This window comes from Juglans microcarpa x Juglans regia, chromosome 8D (genome assembly GCF_004785595.1).
Source record: "Juglans microcarpa x Juglans regia isolate MS1-56 chromosome 8D, Jm3101_v1.0, whole genome shotgun sequence".
Lineage (NCBI taxonomy): Eukaryota > Viridiplantae > Streptophyta > Magnoliopsida > Fagales > Juglandaceae > Juglans > Juglans microcarpa x Juglans regia.
Genome location: NC_054608.1, coordinates 13660620 through 13676941, shown reverse-complemented (window position 1 = coordinate 13676941; position 16322 = coordinate 13660620).

Genomic DNA, 16322 nt, shown 5'->3' with positions numbered 1-16322 from the left:
TGAATATTTTTTTTCAAATAGTTGTAACTTAATAATTTACTTCTATTTTTATTCTATATATTTAGCCATATGACAGGGACCTAATTTGCATGTCATATAGTATTTTCATAATTTCAATTAAAAGAAAAAGTTATAGAACAAGTCCTTTAGGCTTGGCCTTGTTTCCCAGGAAAACTCTGTTTGCAGTTCACACGTGTGCAATCACGGACAACAAACCGACGTGGATGGCCACGTGAGATTAACGAAACGGTGAGGTTTGATTAAAAATCGGGAGAGGCGAAGTTTGAATTGCGTGAGCGGAATGGGACGAAAAAGTTTAGAAAAAGCGGCTTCATTATTAAGACGGTGTACGTGTTTCTTTCTAACAATAGTCTTATTCTTTATTTTAATTATTATCATTCTCTTATCTTATATGGTATTAAATAATAAAAAATTATTTATTATATTTTATTTATAAACTTATGACGTGATATAACATCATGAGATGAATGATAAATACTAAATAAATTTTTTCTTTCTTTATTAATCAAAATAGTGCGTTTTGTTATATGCTTTGAAACCTAAGCCATTTTCCTTTCTCCTTCCATTCCTTTCCCTTCCCTTCCACCGTCTACTCCTGTCGAGAATCGAGATCACCTCTCTTCTCGGCTTCTCGATCTCTAGATTCCTTCATATGCCATTATTAATGTATTTTTTATTAACTCATTTTGTGAATTTATGGCTTGTGATTATACTCCGACTACCGTAAGTCTATGCCCAAGATCGATTTGGAGTGTCATCTTGGCTAGCTACTTCAAACTATATTATATTGTGTTTAATGTTTTATTTTGGTAATTTTTTGCTCCAGGCTAGCTATCCGTATTTTGCCGTTGTTAGTTATTTTATGGTTTTGCACCTTTAAACATTAGAGTATTAGTAGTGAATTATCTACTTTTTAGCCAAAATTTGACTTGAAAAATAATTTTTTTCACTATAGCTGGCCACTTTTCATAGACATCAAATAACAAACTTTGTAAATCTATCTTCATTTCATCAAAATATTTATATTTTGTTTTCATTTCTACTTTTTTTATTTTCATGGTAACTAGAATAATTATTCCCTATTAAGAGAAGCACGCAAATTAAAACACTACATTTTCCGGCTAGTACGATTTTTCTAACATTCATATTTTTTCAATAGACGTATGATTTTCTAACGATTATATTCTTTCAACGGATGTACGATATTTTTTCAACGGCCATATTCTTCCAATGAACATATTCTTTTCTAATGGCTGTATTAATAGTTATATTCTTTTACTATAAAACACGAAAGTTTCCCCAAAAATTTTATTCATATTCATCCAAGTTTCTTTGTGAAATTATTTTTTTTATTTTCTCCCAATGGATCGTTCTCTCTTTTACAAAATAGCACCTCTCGATTGAGATTCTAATGAAGAATATGATATAGCAAGACAACTTGTTATGAAAAATAAAGGATCAACCTCACATGATCGTCGTAAACAATCACGCAGATTCATCACGCGTGATTGATTGCAAGCCCACCAAAAAAATTTTTGTGACTATTTTGCTAACTCAGTAATCTATCATCACATCATCACAAATATTTTCGATTGAGGTTTCAAATGAGTCATCATCTTTTTCTTCGTATCCAATCTATAGTGGAAGTCCATGAACCATATTTTTTCCAAATAAGAGATGGTTCTAGAAGGCTTGATTTTTCTTCCCTTCAAAAGATTACATCCGCTCTTAGGATGCTTGCATATGGTGTTACAGTTGATTTTATGGATGAATGTTTAAAAAATGGGGAGACTACTGCATTAAAAATTCTAAAGTTGTTTTTAAATCAGTAGTTTCAAATTTTTTCTTAAGAGTATATAAGAAAACCCAACAATGATGATATTGCTAGATTAGTCATAGTTGGTGAGAAACGTGGCTTTCCAGGTATGTTAGGGAGCACTGATTGCATGCACTGGAAGTAGAAAAACTGCTTTACTTCTTGGCATGGTATGTACTCTCGTCACATCCATGAACCGACAATCGTTTTAGAAGCAATAGCTTTCTACGATCTATAGATTTGACATGCTATTTTTGGGTTATCTAGGTCTAATAATGATATAAATGTGCTAAAAAGATCATTTATATTTTCTAAAATTGCTTAAGAGCATACTCCGAAGTCAATTATATAATTAATGGTCATAACTATCCAATGGAGTACTACCTCTCTAATGGCATATATCTGCAATGGACAATATTTGTTAAAACCATCTCGGCTCCCTAAGAAAACAAGACAAAACACTTTGTTACAACCCAAGAGTCAGCTTGGAAGGATGTGGAGCATGTTTTTGGTGTGTTTCAAGTATGATTTACAATAGTTCGTGGACCTACATATTTTTTTCACATTGACACTCTCAACAATATTATGATGGCAGACATAATTTTATATAATATGATTATTGAAGATAAACGGGTTAACAATGGTTCTGAAGACTTCGAATATGAACATCTCCATGAAAGTCGACATGAGCAAGTGTCACTGACCTTACAACTGAATTTAGTGAGTTCATATAACGCCATCATGATATTAGAGATAGAAAAATCCATTACCAACTCCAAGCAGACCTCGTTGACTACTTATGATAACTATATAGTGAAGCATAAGATTTCCATAACATATGACTGTATTAATGTTTTGTTTTTTCTTTGCATTATCATTTTTTTTAAAGAGTGTGTAACCATTTCTCTCATGCAAAGAATGTAGTCTGTCTTCTATTTTACTGGTTTATTGAAGGTTTAATTATTTCCTCACATGTCATTACTAGTTTTTGATGGAGATTAACTTCAAATTGGTGGTGTAAAGAGCACCCTCAATAAGCAGCTGCCATGTCAGAGTTTCATGGCGGAAAAAATACAACCGGCCTCACTCAATTAAAATGCAGCCCCTGGGTCCTGTGTTTTCCCTTCTCTCCCTCTTTCTTTCTCCCCTCTCTCCCTCTGTCTCACTGAAAGCTCTCTCTCTCTCTCTCTCAAGACGAACCTCCCTCTGTGCTATATCTCCCTCAGTCGCTATATGTTGAATAACAGTAGTGCCTATGAATTTTTTCAAAGCTGATGTCCAGAAAAAATACATTCAAAGCTGATTCCTTATGAATTTGTTTTCATTTTGAATCGCTTGCTACCTAGGGTTGTATTGTTTGCAGTTACTCTTGTTTGATTAGCCCCTATGAATATGATTATAGATCTTTGAGAATGAAATGCCAGTTATTCAGATTTTACTAGATGCATATGGTTTGTCAATTGAATTACTTGGTGAACGTACATTTCTCAATAAAAATGCATATAGCTCAGAGTTGCTTGCTGAACGTTTCTCAATAAAAATGTTTAAGGTTTTCCAAACCAAAAAATACAGAGAGAGAGAGAGAGAGAGAGAGAGAGCAAACCTTTCGGTGACACAGAGGGCGAGAGGGAAGAAAGATAGAGGGAGAGGGCAAAAACCAAGTACGCGAGGGGTGGGGTTGCATTTTAATTGAGTGAGATTGGTTGTATTTTTTTCTTCCAAGATATTCTGACGTGGCATCTGCTTATTGGAGGGTGTAAAGAGGCTCTTTACACCATAAATGGTTCCTAGCCTCTCTCTTTTGCATGCGCTTCTCTTGTTCCAATAACTTAAATTCAAGTAAAAATACACACCCGACGCCTACTTGCAGGCTAACAGTGATGGAAGCACCAAGTTTTCATGACAATTCATCCGAAATACATTCCAGATTTTCATGACAATTAATCCAAATTCAAAGTATGTCTTTTGCATGTCCTTACTTTGAAGCATAAAAAAGCAACCCAACAAACAATAAATATGCAACATAATATCTTTCATAACAATTAATCCAAAATACATTCCAAAATACACTACTTTCTCCTAGCTTTGCTACTTGCAAGGATTTCCATTTATCGTTGAAGATAATATTTTTGTAGCATTGGAGTCATGACACTTATATTAATCGTTATAATTCTTTCTGCTTCTTTCTTTTCTTCATTTCGTAGTTTCTCTTGCTCAATAAGCACCTTATCTTACTCAACAAGCAACTTATCTTGCAAAAGACATAGTTCTTCTTTCCTAAGACAAAGCATCTCATTATCATGATCACATTCTTTTTCAAAATGTTTTATTTTATTCTTTCTATCTTCCTTTATCTCATTTAGAATTATGAGATAATCCAAATCCATTCTTTCTCAACTTTACGGCCTATTGGTCGATCCTGTAGATACTATATGCAAGTCCTCATCTTTGCCAAAATTTACTGAGTTTGAAGTTGAAGTATTTGAACTTGGTTGTGGTTGTTTTTTTTTTCTTTTTTGGCTTTACTATTATTATATGTTCCACCCACTTTGGATGGAATCTCAACATGCGATGTGACGCCTCTAGATTTCGCTTGGGATCATACGAGCTCTAAAGCATCGGGACATGCAACACAAGGTTACCTGCCCCCGTTCATGACAAATAAAAATGCAATGCGCCAAACATGCATCTGGCAATATGCAATAATCGCAGCAGATAATTTTTTTTCCTTTGAGCAATTCTATGTACCAGAAGTAATGTATCCTAAAAATATAAACATACTTATTGAAATTCACATGATAACTAATATCCAAAATGTTACAGTACTTGTCCAATAGGTATGTAACATAAATAGTACTGGAGTCAAAGTTCCCTAAGTACATGCAAGACTAAGGTAACTGCTAGGCTAATCCATCGAATAACTCGCGCAACTCGATCAAGGACGTCATATTACCATTGATGAAACAGAGCATCGAAGTGATGAACTCCGCTTCGTGTTGTTGTTGTCTAGTCGACCACCTCCAATCGGTCATTTACTACGTCTCTTGATACTGCATATGATCTACCATTCTGGAGGGAATGATAGTTGGGACTACCATGGTGAGATTTGAGCATAAATCTCAGCGAGTTAACAAAGAACTTAACATACAGTATACAAATACATGCATAGCGGTAAAGACGTGAATGCATAATCATAATCAGAAATAAGCATGTCAGAACTTGACATATAACATGGCATGAGCTGACATGACTTAAACTGAACATGGACTTAACTTGAAACTTGACATAACATGAACTTGAATCATGAGCTGACTTGAACATGATCTTAATGTGAAATTGAGCTTGAACATAATGTAACATGAACTTGAACTGAAACTGAACATGAACTTGAAATGAACGTGAAATAAACGTACATGAAACTGAGCTTGAAACTTGACATGGACCAAACATGAATTTAACGTGAAATTTAACATGAACTTGAACGTGAAATAATCATGAACTAGAATTTTATTCTTGTCTCATGGGGTTACCACGATGTCCTTGTCTCATAGAGTTGTCACGATATTCTTGTCTCATAGAGTTACCATGATAGTGTAGTCTTGTCTCATGAAGTTATCACGATAGAGTAGTCTTGTCTCATAGGGTTATTACGGTTTAATAATAATGACTTGAACAATAACTTGACCATATGTGGAAGTAACATGACTAGAATTGAAAAATACAATTTTGGAGACATACTTCGAACTCGAAACATGACCTGACGTGAAACGAAAAAGACAAATAGATTGACATAACGTGGTGTGATATGTATGTGAGATGAATGATATGAAACAAAAAAACATTTTGTAACATGGCATAACGTATAGTAGATAAACATTTTATGACATGGCATAACGTGTAACAGATAACATTGCGTGACATTGCATAACTTGTAACAAAAAAATATCATATGACAGAATATATTGTGTAACAGATAAATATTGTAGTGACATGGTATAGCATGACATATATGATAACTAATCACATAAACAATAGTTCCCTTACTAATCAAACATACAAAGTACTCTGACAGTAAGTTAGAAGCTAACTTACAGTGATTGTCGCGTTATGGAAAAAATGAAACACAAGAAACTGTAAGTATGGATTATGTTAGAAACTTCATCACTAATAACTTAGAGATATGAAAAATGCTATCTTATTTATCGTGTGGATAAATAATAAATTTTTCTCTAGTTAAGGATTTCACATCCTAACTTTAAAAGTACCAAAATTTACATTTCTCATATAAATTTTATCCTAAAATAAAATATCTACTTAGAAAAATTTAAAAGAAGATATAAGTATGAGAAACACACTATGACCAAAACACCCATAGGTCATTTCTCTTTTATTTTTGTTGCAATTTTATCCAACTCCAAAACTCATGTTTAAACTAAAACATTGTAACATAAATCATCACATCCTATACTTAGAAGTGTGTTTAAAACAACCAACAAAAAACACTTCACATAAATACAAGACTTTTTAGTAAAAAGATCAAAACTTTTTAACTAAAACACAAACCCTTGAATCTCAAGGTTTTGTCTCTTTTTAAAACATCTCCAAGAATTCTAAAAATTAAAAAATTCCTTCTAACATGTCCATAAAACACTCCTAAGAACTAATATGCTTTGAATCATCAAATACAAATCACCAAAAGTCACAAAAAACTAACTTGAAGCACTCGACTTCAACACTTTACCAAAACAGATTTTTCTCAACTTTGGTTTTGATCAAACCACTTGATCTGAGACATACCATGATAAAAACCACAAACTAAAAATATCATATGGTTTAAAAATATGTCCTAAAGTAGATCCAAGCATTAAACTTAAAATCACATGGTCAAAATTAAACCAAAACATAGATCTAATCGAAAACCTCACATTTTTTACTTAACAGAGAATCCTCATGTGTAAAAATCATATATTTACCAATAAACATCTAAACTCTTCAAAAAAAATATCCTAACATGTAGATTAACGGTTTAGGATTATCAAATAAAAATATCAAAGTCATTGGAGTAAAATTAATCCACAAAAGATCTAAACTTTCTTAAAACAAAAACTATTTTACTCCATCCAGTTTCTAGCTTTCTAGATCTAAGAAAATATTTCATTAAAAGCTTATAAATGTTCGCATAAAAATATATCTACAAGTGCACATAATCGTAACAAATAGTAAAGTATTTTAAAGAAAACGGATATCAAACCTACAAGGAATAATTATGCTATTGAGTATTAAAATTGACTAAATTAATTACCATTTGGAAAATAGAAATTTGAAGAATAGATTATCTAATCAAACTGAAGACAAAAACATTAAAATTACGATTTTAAAGATAATAAGAATAGATCTAGAGCATTTGAATTCACTTAGGAAATCTCACACAATTTATTCTTCCTTGTTATAGAATCTCAATTATCCCAAGTTGATGATAAAAATCTATTAACTATTCAATATGTTCTCTCGAACAATATAAAAAATATCTCAAACTAATAACTTCATATCCCTATGTGCATTTAACTAATTGGAGACTCATTAAGTTCTTTAGATTTTTATTGAAAATCACACTAGTCGTGGTAAAGTTTCTTTGCTTTTGCTCAACTAATGATGTTTAATCCTAGAACTTTAATTACAAATCACCTTTCGGTATTATTGCAGTCCAAAAGATTGAACAATAGTTAGCTAGAAAATTGTAAGCATTAAGAACAAGAAATAAACACTTAATCATGAAAATATTGAAAATAAAATAACTTGGAATATAAATTGTGTGTTCAATGTTAGGCTACATTAAATCTCTAGAAAATAGAATTAGTTCATAATGGAATTGAAAAGAAAAAGAATAAAACTAATGTTCTTCTTTGAAGTCGGTTGATGAAGCATGCGACTCTCGCCTCTACCCTCCAGTTCCGTCTTCTCTAAAGAACACTTAAAGAATAAATTCTAGAACTCTAAACCCAGACTCTAAAACATAAAAAATCTCAACTTAGATTCATAACTCCTGACTGGGAGTCACCTTTTCTAGTTGTTACCCACGATGTCATTTAGGTTGGTCTCTTAAGTTGGTCGTTTAGACTAGTCGCCCAATCTAACCACCTAGAGCCTTGTCGCCAAATCTTCGCGCCTTTTGGTCGTGCCTTCTGTCTGTGAGTTTCCTCGCCTACCGAGAGGTAAGTCTTCTTGCCTTTGGGCAATTGAAATCTCTTTGCTGCCCATGGGACAAGACTCCTCGCCTAAATCTCATCGGCTCTCTTCAGATCTCGCTACCTCTCATCGGTCTAGATCTGTAGTCTCTTCTTTTGTACCAAAATGCTCTCCTTTTGTACTAAATCTTTTCATTCCTTCAAATCCAAGAAAATAAATAAAAATATGTAGAAATAAGATAAAATCAATAGTATTGAAGGAAAAATGACACTTTTCATAAATAAAAGAGTGAATAAAAATAACATTTATCAATAACATGCAACGAATCCTTAATAAACATTCATATAACATGTTAACTACACTCCATAAAAATTTTGGACCAAGATCTATCCATTAGATGGATCAAAAATTCTAAAATACAACATATTATCCAGTTTATTGTCCATAACGATCTTTCCATGATCAAAAGATTTTTGACCTATCAAAAGACCATGAAATCAAACAAAAAATGTACCTATGGAAACTAAACTCAAATAGGAACAATTTTATGAAGGGGTTTAAAAAATGGCAAGCAAAAAGGCTCAGAAAACTACCCAAGAGAGCTTCTCTAAGTTCCTTTCTAGAAAACGTGTGGGAAAAGAGATGAAATGAGAAAGGGAATGGTCTACACTCTTTTTACACAAACGGAAGGGTGGAGTGAGGTCTTGAGTGACACTTGAGTGATGGAAGTCTTGACGAAAACAAGGGACAAACTGCCCATGGTATGGGTTGCCTTGATGTGTCCTATAGGTGGTTGTGGTGAGGTAGCCTTCACTTTCTCATCAAGGACTATTTGAGGGTTGTCTTAAGCAGTACGTGGTCAGACTTGGGTGGGTGGAAACTTCCTCAAGAAAGTTCGCCAAGGTGGCCAAAATTCGTGGGCCTAATGGGCCTCAACCGAATGGACCTTATTTTGGGATTTAAAAAGGGTTTGAGTTGCTATCAAGCTAAATCTAATTTTTCTTAACCCAATAAAATTTTTAAGGTTTAAAGGGTTGAATAATAATGTCATAACATAAATTTGACGGATTAATAGTGTTAATGTCGTGTTTTGCATGCCTTTGGATTAGGTTTCGACAACTCAGGTCTTCTAAACTTGGGCTTGCAAAAGAAAGGGAAAGAGGCAACTAGGAGAGGGCGACCTTGGGGCCACAGAGTCTTTGATGCCAGAGTTAGTAAATTCTCTTGGAAGTTTGTAAATAAGTAAGAGAGTCTAGAGACCAGAGAGTTTTCTCGTACTTAAGACTTGCTATTTATACTATAAGTCTTGGGGGACAGATCGTGTCTGCCCCCATAGAGTCCATGTCATTCATACTATTTCTTTTGTTAGAGTTCTTTAATGCGGCGTGACTCTACGACGACGTCATTAATGTGGCGTGTAACTTGGGTAGTGGTGTCATTAATGTGATGTGATTTTTCGATTTTCCTCACCCTACTAATGTCCTTGGTGGTCTGTTGGTGCCCCTCTTGTTAGAGGATTAAGGGTCCCCTGTACATTACGCCCATTACATGGACAAGCACTCAAGAGTTGGACACTATTTGAAAGGTCTCCAGGTCGACAGGTCTCATCCACTGCAGCACGTTCCCTCATGCAAGTTGCGTGCAGAGGAGCCTACCCATAGGTTGAGTTGGAGACTTTACTTGTTCTGGGTTGGGCCTTTGGTTCTTGTTCCCTTGGTCACCATTCTTTAGGCTCGCTAGGACTTGGGGGGGGGGGAGGGGAATCCCCTTACAGTTACCCCGCTAATTCTCATTAGACGAGTATGGTGAGAATTATTATTACTTGAACTCGCCTTGTCGTTGAGGCCAGGATCCCTCTGCTGACGTGTACGTGGTTCTGAAGTTTTGGGATGTTCCCGTCATTTGGTTACCTTGGTAACGTTTCCCTTCCATTCTTATTGGCTCACTTTTTTATGATTCTGATGGTATCTTTTCAGCTACATTTAATGTCGAGGGTGCCAGACTGCTCTTTGCCTTTGTGTCGCTTCGTGGATTGCATTTCTGAGATTCGAAATGTCTCATACTTCTCCCTTCTGTCACGGGGTGTGGGAGATCAACCGTTGCCTTTCCCCTATATAAATATGGTCGAGGTTAAAGTTTCATTTACTTTCATTGTACTGTAGGTCTCTTGCCATCCCTGTTCTTCCAACTTCTTCTTCCTTTACTTATTCTCATTCATTTACTACATTCTACTTCTGTGTCGATGGCTTCTGAGAAATGCACTCAACCTATGGCTTCGATGGGGGTGATACCGACTGTAGGCCATCTTTCGAGAGTAGCAGATGGTGTTCCAATGCCCATGCGGCGATGCTGGCTTTAGGTTTGTATCAATCGTTGCATTTAGTCATTTTATGTTGTACATTGCTCTTCGTAATCTGCGGCCTCATGCTGCGGCTGTCGATAATTAATGATATTACCTTCTATTGACTGTGTTTGGCTATATATCTTTGCGCATTTTGCTTCAATTGTTTCATTCTTTTCTTTTGTGGCCGGCCTGGGGGTTTGGCCGTAGGGATTCACCATACGGGACCTTACGGTCCACCCCGCCAGTGTTCGGCCCATGCTTGACGACCCCGCTCATTGACAGCTTTCCTGTTCGTGCTGCTTTCATCTGCCTTTGTTGTGTAGTCATTCTCTTGAGGCCTTAGCGACTTTGCTTAACGAGAACAATGTTCCTCCGCATTCTCTTTGTGCTGATTTTCTTTTTTTGTTGTCCTTCTTTTGGTTGGACTTTACCCTACCTAATTCTTTTATTCTTCCACTTTACGTCGTCGTGCTTTACTTGGGCATGCGGTCGTCTTTGTGCCCTTCTCGCATAGTTGGATGAGTAGGTCGGGCTGCTTTTTGCCACGGTGATGGCCAAGGTCAAGTCTTCGGGTAGTCATGGGGTTGATCCCACTCTCCATTGTGGGGAGACAAGGCGACCTCTAGCTCAACCCGTCTCCTTAGCCCGCGGGGAGGTAAGCTGTCCGGGCTGTTTGGAATTATACCCATCATTCTCCTTTGGCATTTTGTATTTGATCCCTGATTGGAAAACAAGGATGTTATCACCATTTTGTCTTTAACGGCAAGAGTTAGTTTCGTAAACTTGGGCCTCCTAGCCTATGTCGCGATGTGTTCGTTATTTCCTGTCATGCGGCTAATGTCCTTGTTTTTGGGTGTAGTATTTGGGTGGTCAAATGACCTGGCCCACTCTTTGTCGGGGAGAGGTCTGGACGCCTTAGGCCGACTTTCCCCTTTAATCCATGAGGAGGTAATTTCTTCGGGCAACCTAAAGGTTAGACCCGCTTTCCTTTGTGAAAGGGTCTGAGCAACCTCTGGCTTGACATGTCTCTGTTACCCCGCGAGGAGGTAATTTGTTCTGGCAGTTCGAGTCTGAACCCGCTCCCGCTTGTTGACACCGTACTTTGGAGATTGCGTTCACGTATGGTAGCCAAAAGACGAGGCTCGCACTCTATCAGGGAGTAGTCGGGATGCCTCAAGCCAAATCCGCCCCTTTGATTCTCCATCAGGGAGTGGCTGGGCTGTGGGGCTAGTTTGCTTTTTCATCCCGATAGAAGTCGAGATAAGTATTCGGGTAGCCTAAAGGCTAAACCCGCTCTGCTCGTTGAAATCGCAGAGAAATGTAGGATTTGGTACAAGCTGGCGCTGAGCCCACTCTTCGTTTGCAGCAAAGGTTGGAATAAGTATTCGGACTGCCTAAAGGTTGGACCTGCTTTCCTCCGTGGGAGGGTCCGAGTGGCCTTTGGCTTGACTCTTCCCTGTTACCCTGTAAGGAGGTAAGTTTTCGGGCAGTCTGAAACTGGATCCACTCCTGCTTGTTGACAATTACGAGGAAGGTAATTTTTTTATTTTTGGGCAGCTGAGGACTAACCTATCTCTGCCGCAGGAGGGATAAGATAATCTTTAGGCCTACATTTTCTTGTGGTATCCTACAGGGGAGGTAAGTTCAGACAACAATATAATTGGTCCGCTCTTCACAGCGATAGGAGTCGGGATAAGTTGTTTGGACCGCTGAAGGGGCAGGACCCGCTCTCCATTGTGGGAGGGTTAGGATAGCCTTCGGCCTAGTTCTCCCCTTTGGTTCTGTGGGAGGTACGCTATTCTGACAGTTTGACACTGAACCCACTCCCACTTGTTGATATTGCAGGGAAGGTAAATGTTGGGTCAGGCTAGCGCTGATCCCACTCTTCCTTGCAGCGGAGGTCAGGATAAGTTATTCAAGCAGCTGGGGGACATTACTCGCTCTCTATCGCGGGAGGGGTAGAACAGCCTTCGGCCTAGTTCTCCAATTTGGTCCCGCTCTCCACAGTTGCTTGTTGACTCTCGCAAGAAAGGTAAGCCTTCGTCTTCGGGTTGCCAAGAGCTGATCCCGCACTCCGCCACGGGAGGGATAAGGCAACCCTTCGGCCTACCTTTCCCTTTGGTATCCTGTGGGAAGGTAATTTATTTGGATAGCGATGTGGCTGGTACACTCTTTGTTGCGATGGGGGTTTGGGTAAGTTATTTGGGCTACTGGGGGGTAGGATCTGCTCTCTATCGGGGGAGGGATAAAGTGACCTTTGGCCTAACCCTTCCCTTTGACCTCGCAAGAAGTATATTGTTCAGGCAGTTTGGGATTGGACCGCTTCTGCCTGCTGACATCGTAAAGAAGGTAATCATTAATTCGGTGATGATTTTGTCATTATTGATTTTATTAACTTGTCAGTGTTTTGTTGATAACAAGGAAGTTCGAAGTACATGTGATGTATTTGTCTTGGAAAATCACATTTTTCATTAAATAGTAGGAATTAACAATAATTAAACGATATATTATAAAATAAAAGGAAACGAAGCCTTCGGTCGGGGAGCTTTCATTCGTTTTGCCATTGTCTCTAGGGCCATGCACCCTCTCACTCCCCCTCGAGCCTATTGGGGTGAGTCGCAGACTTAAGACCTACCAGGGCTCTTCAAGAAGTGCATGACCTAGTCTTTCCTGGAGGTGTCATCTGGGGTAAGCCCATCATCCTTCTGCTTCAACTTTTGGACGTAGCATTCTCTTGCCAAGACTTGTTCACCTCAGATTTCTCCCACTCCGCGGAGAGTCGGGAACTTCATCTTGAGGTGGTAGGTTGACATGACAGCCCGCAAGCTGTTGAGGGTTGGCCTTTCAATGATGGCGTTGTACGATGACGGGGTCCTCATCACCAGGAAGTCGACCATAATCGAGGTTGTGTAGGGGCATTGTCAACGAGGACTGACAGTGTGATGGTTCCAACGAGTTGAACCATACTCTCGGAGAAGCCCTTCAATGGCATGGGGGCCAGATGTAGCCGGGCAGCATCTATTCCCATCCTAGTGAAGGCCTTGCAGAATAGGATGTCTGCAGAACTCCTGTTACCAATGAGGATTTTGCGGGTAGTGAAGTTTGCGACCATTATAGTCACCACTGGTGCTTCGTCGTGGGGGTACAGGACCCCCTCCTCGCCGGCCTCCGTGAAGGAGATGACTGGGGTAGGCTCACCTTTTCGATGCTTGGCGGGATGGTACTCGATCGAGTACACCTCGTGGTACTGGGTCTGCCTGGAGTGTGCTTTTCTACTTGAGGAGGAAACATCCCACCTGCAAATCCTCCCACTTGCTGCAGCCCCCGCGCTGGTGGTCATCGCCGGGGGTTGTCTTCCTTCCTGCACTGGTTGACTAGGTCCATGCTCCTTTCCCTCGACCTTCGCCTTTTTTCTTGCTCCAGTCCCCAGGCTAGGGGATAACGATGTCTTATCTGTTCCACATGCTCCCTTCTTCCTTACTAGGAAATGCAATCCTCAGTGTTATGCGAGGTGGACCTGTGGTATGTACAGTAGCGGTGCACAATACCCCGATCGTCCTCCTTGCTAGCGGCGGAAGCACTGGCCTCATGGATGGTGAATGTAGGCTGGTCGAACCGATGTCCTGGTCTCCTCTTGTCTTGCGAACTCTTCTTCGATTTCTCGTGGGTTTTAGCCTCTGCCGAGGCCTTTGCCTTCCTCTCTGCTTGCTCCAGCTCTTTCTTCCTCAGCTCTGTCAGGGCCAAAAAGTGTCATGGGTGTTGATGAAGTTGTCGGTTTGATCCATGAACTCACATAGCATCATGGGAGTCCTCCTTGTCAGTTCAACCATGAATTGGGATCCCAACCTCGTCAGTGGTCATGCACTCCTTGTTGAACCGGGTCAGGTAGGACTTTAGACTCTCATCCTCCCCCTATTTGATGGTAAGGAGGTACTCCGCTGGGCGCCGCCTCCTTCGAATCAACATGAACTGAGTCAAAAACAGTTTGGCTAGCTAGCCAAAACTGTCTATGGATTCGAGCGCCAGAGACCCGAACCATACTCATGCTGGTCCCTTCAAGGTCAGCGGGAATGCTCTACATGCCACCTCGCCCATAAATCCATGCAGCGTCATGTGAGCCCTAAAAGTTTCTAGATGCTCAAGAGGGTCCCTTCCTCCATGGTATATTTCCATGGCTGGGACCTTGGACTTTGGTGGTAAGGGCACAACCATCACCTCCTTCTTGTAGGGTAGACCAGTGCTTATGAGTAGTTGGTCCACTCATGACGACGTACACACCTTCCTTGCAATCTTCTCATATTTTCCTTTGAGGCTACTAAACTCCTATAGTCATTTGGTGTTCTTGTTTGTTATTTATCTTATTTTACTTGTGATTTTATAAGTCTTGAGTTGTTAGATTCTCTTACCAAGCATATATTTGAGTATGATTGAATTCTCGATGACTCTGAAATTTGTGATTAAGGATAGGATTGAAAAAAAATTTCAAAATTTCATTTATGTCAGGTTGAGTTTTGTGGGTATTTTGATTTAAATCTTTGACGTTGAACATAATTGATCATATGATCAATTTTTTTCTTTATTCCATTTTGCTTATGAAGAGAAGAACTTGAATTAACTAGGTTAGGGAAGTTCAATCTTGCTTTGCTCTAGAATCCGTTGATGGATCCTTGAGGCAAAATCCTAGTTGATACCAAATATTAGAGAAATGATCTAGGCAATTTTTGTCATAACCAAAAAGCTTTTCCAGCCATCCTGATTATCATGCCATCTTTGCATGGTGTATTTCTATAGTCAACCCCCTTGAGCTTGTTTTACATAAACATTTATTTATTCTTCTAACTACATAAACCATTCTCGTTCTAAGCCTGAAAAACCATGAATTTACCTTTACAGTTTGAGAAAATACTTTGATGAAAATTTACATTTAAAGAAAAAGTTAGTTCAAAGGAAAGTATGCTCTATTTGGTTAAAGTGTTTAAAAAAAATAAGGTTGAAAAGTGGTTAAAGATTTGAAAAGGCTACAAGAATTGAGGTGGCTAAATGAAAAAGGTGAGAGGCTAAAAAAAATGAGGAAGAAAACAAAAATATTTTTGTTGGGTTTGTCTTTTGTTCAGAGGTGATTTATCCATCATCGCAGAAAAAAATAGAGAAAACTCAATAAGTGGAGTGTAAATCACTTCAGATTTTGTTGAAGGTGTAGTTGGTATTGCTTCATTGTTTACAGCAACAATAATATTACAAGTATGAGCATATAGGCAAGGAAGAGTTACGGTTTAAATCCTGTGGATATCTCTTTCATTGTTCTTTCCACAAGTATTTTTCCAGTTTGCTTTAATTTTTCATATCTATTTCTTTCCTAGCCCTCACCCTGTGGCCTGTTATTACAACCTAATTAAAGGCCTTGATTTTGGTTTGACTGCAATAGTGGAGAGGATTTCTGAAAATTGGACTTATAGGGTTAAGTTTTGAGAGAATTCTATCTGATTTTGCAGGTGATTTGGAGTTAAATTGACTATATCACAGACACACACTCAAGGTCTTAGCTTTAGGTTGAAGTAAACGCTTAACTCTTACTTGACAAATTGCTAAATTTTTTTTATTGATTTTCCTTCTAGATTTTCCTTCTATCTTTGGTGCTAAAAGATTAAGATACTAGTGATGAAATCTAAATTCAGATCATGGCTTGGCGAGTGATGAAACTTCTCTATAGGATCTAGTTGATAACCTCTTAACTTTAAACTTTAGTTTAATTTTATTTATTTTTATTGATTTTAGACTTCATTCTCACCATTTAATTTTATTTAAAATTTGAAGAAATAGAAGATCTAAATTTTAGAAACCTATCATTTAAGGACTCTCGCTCATTTAAATGAATAGTTATTTGACTATAAGAGCTGGCCATCAAATCTATTTGGAGATAAAGATTACATTGTATTTTTTAAAGAGCAGAAGAAA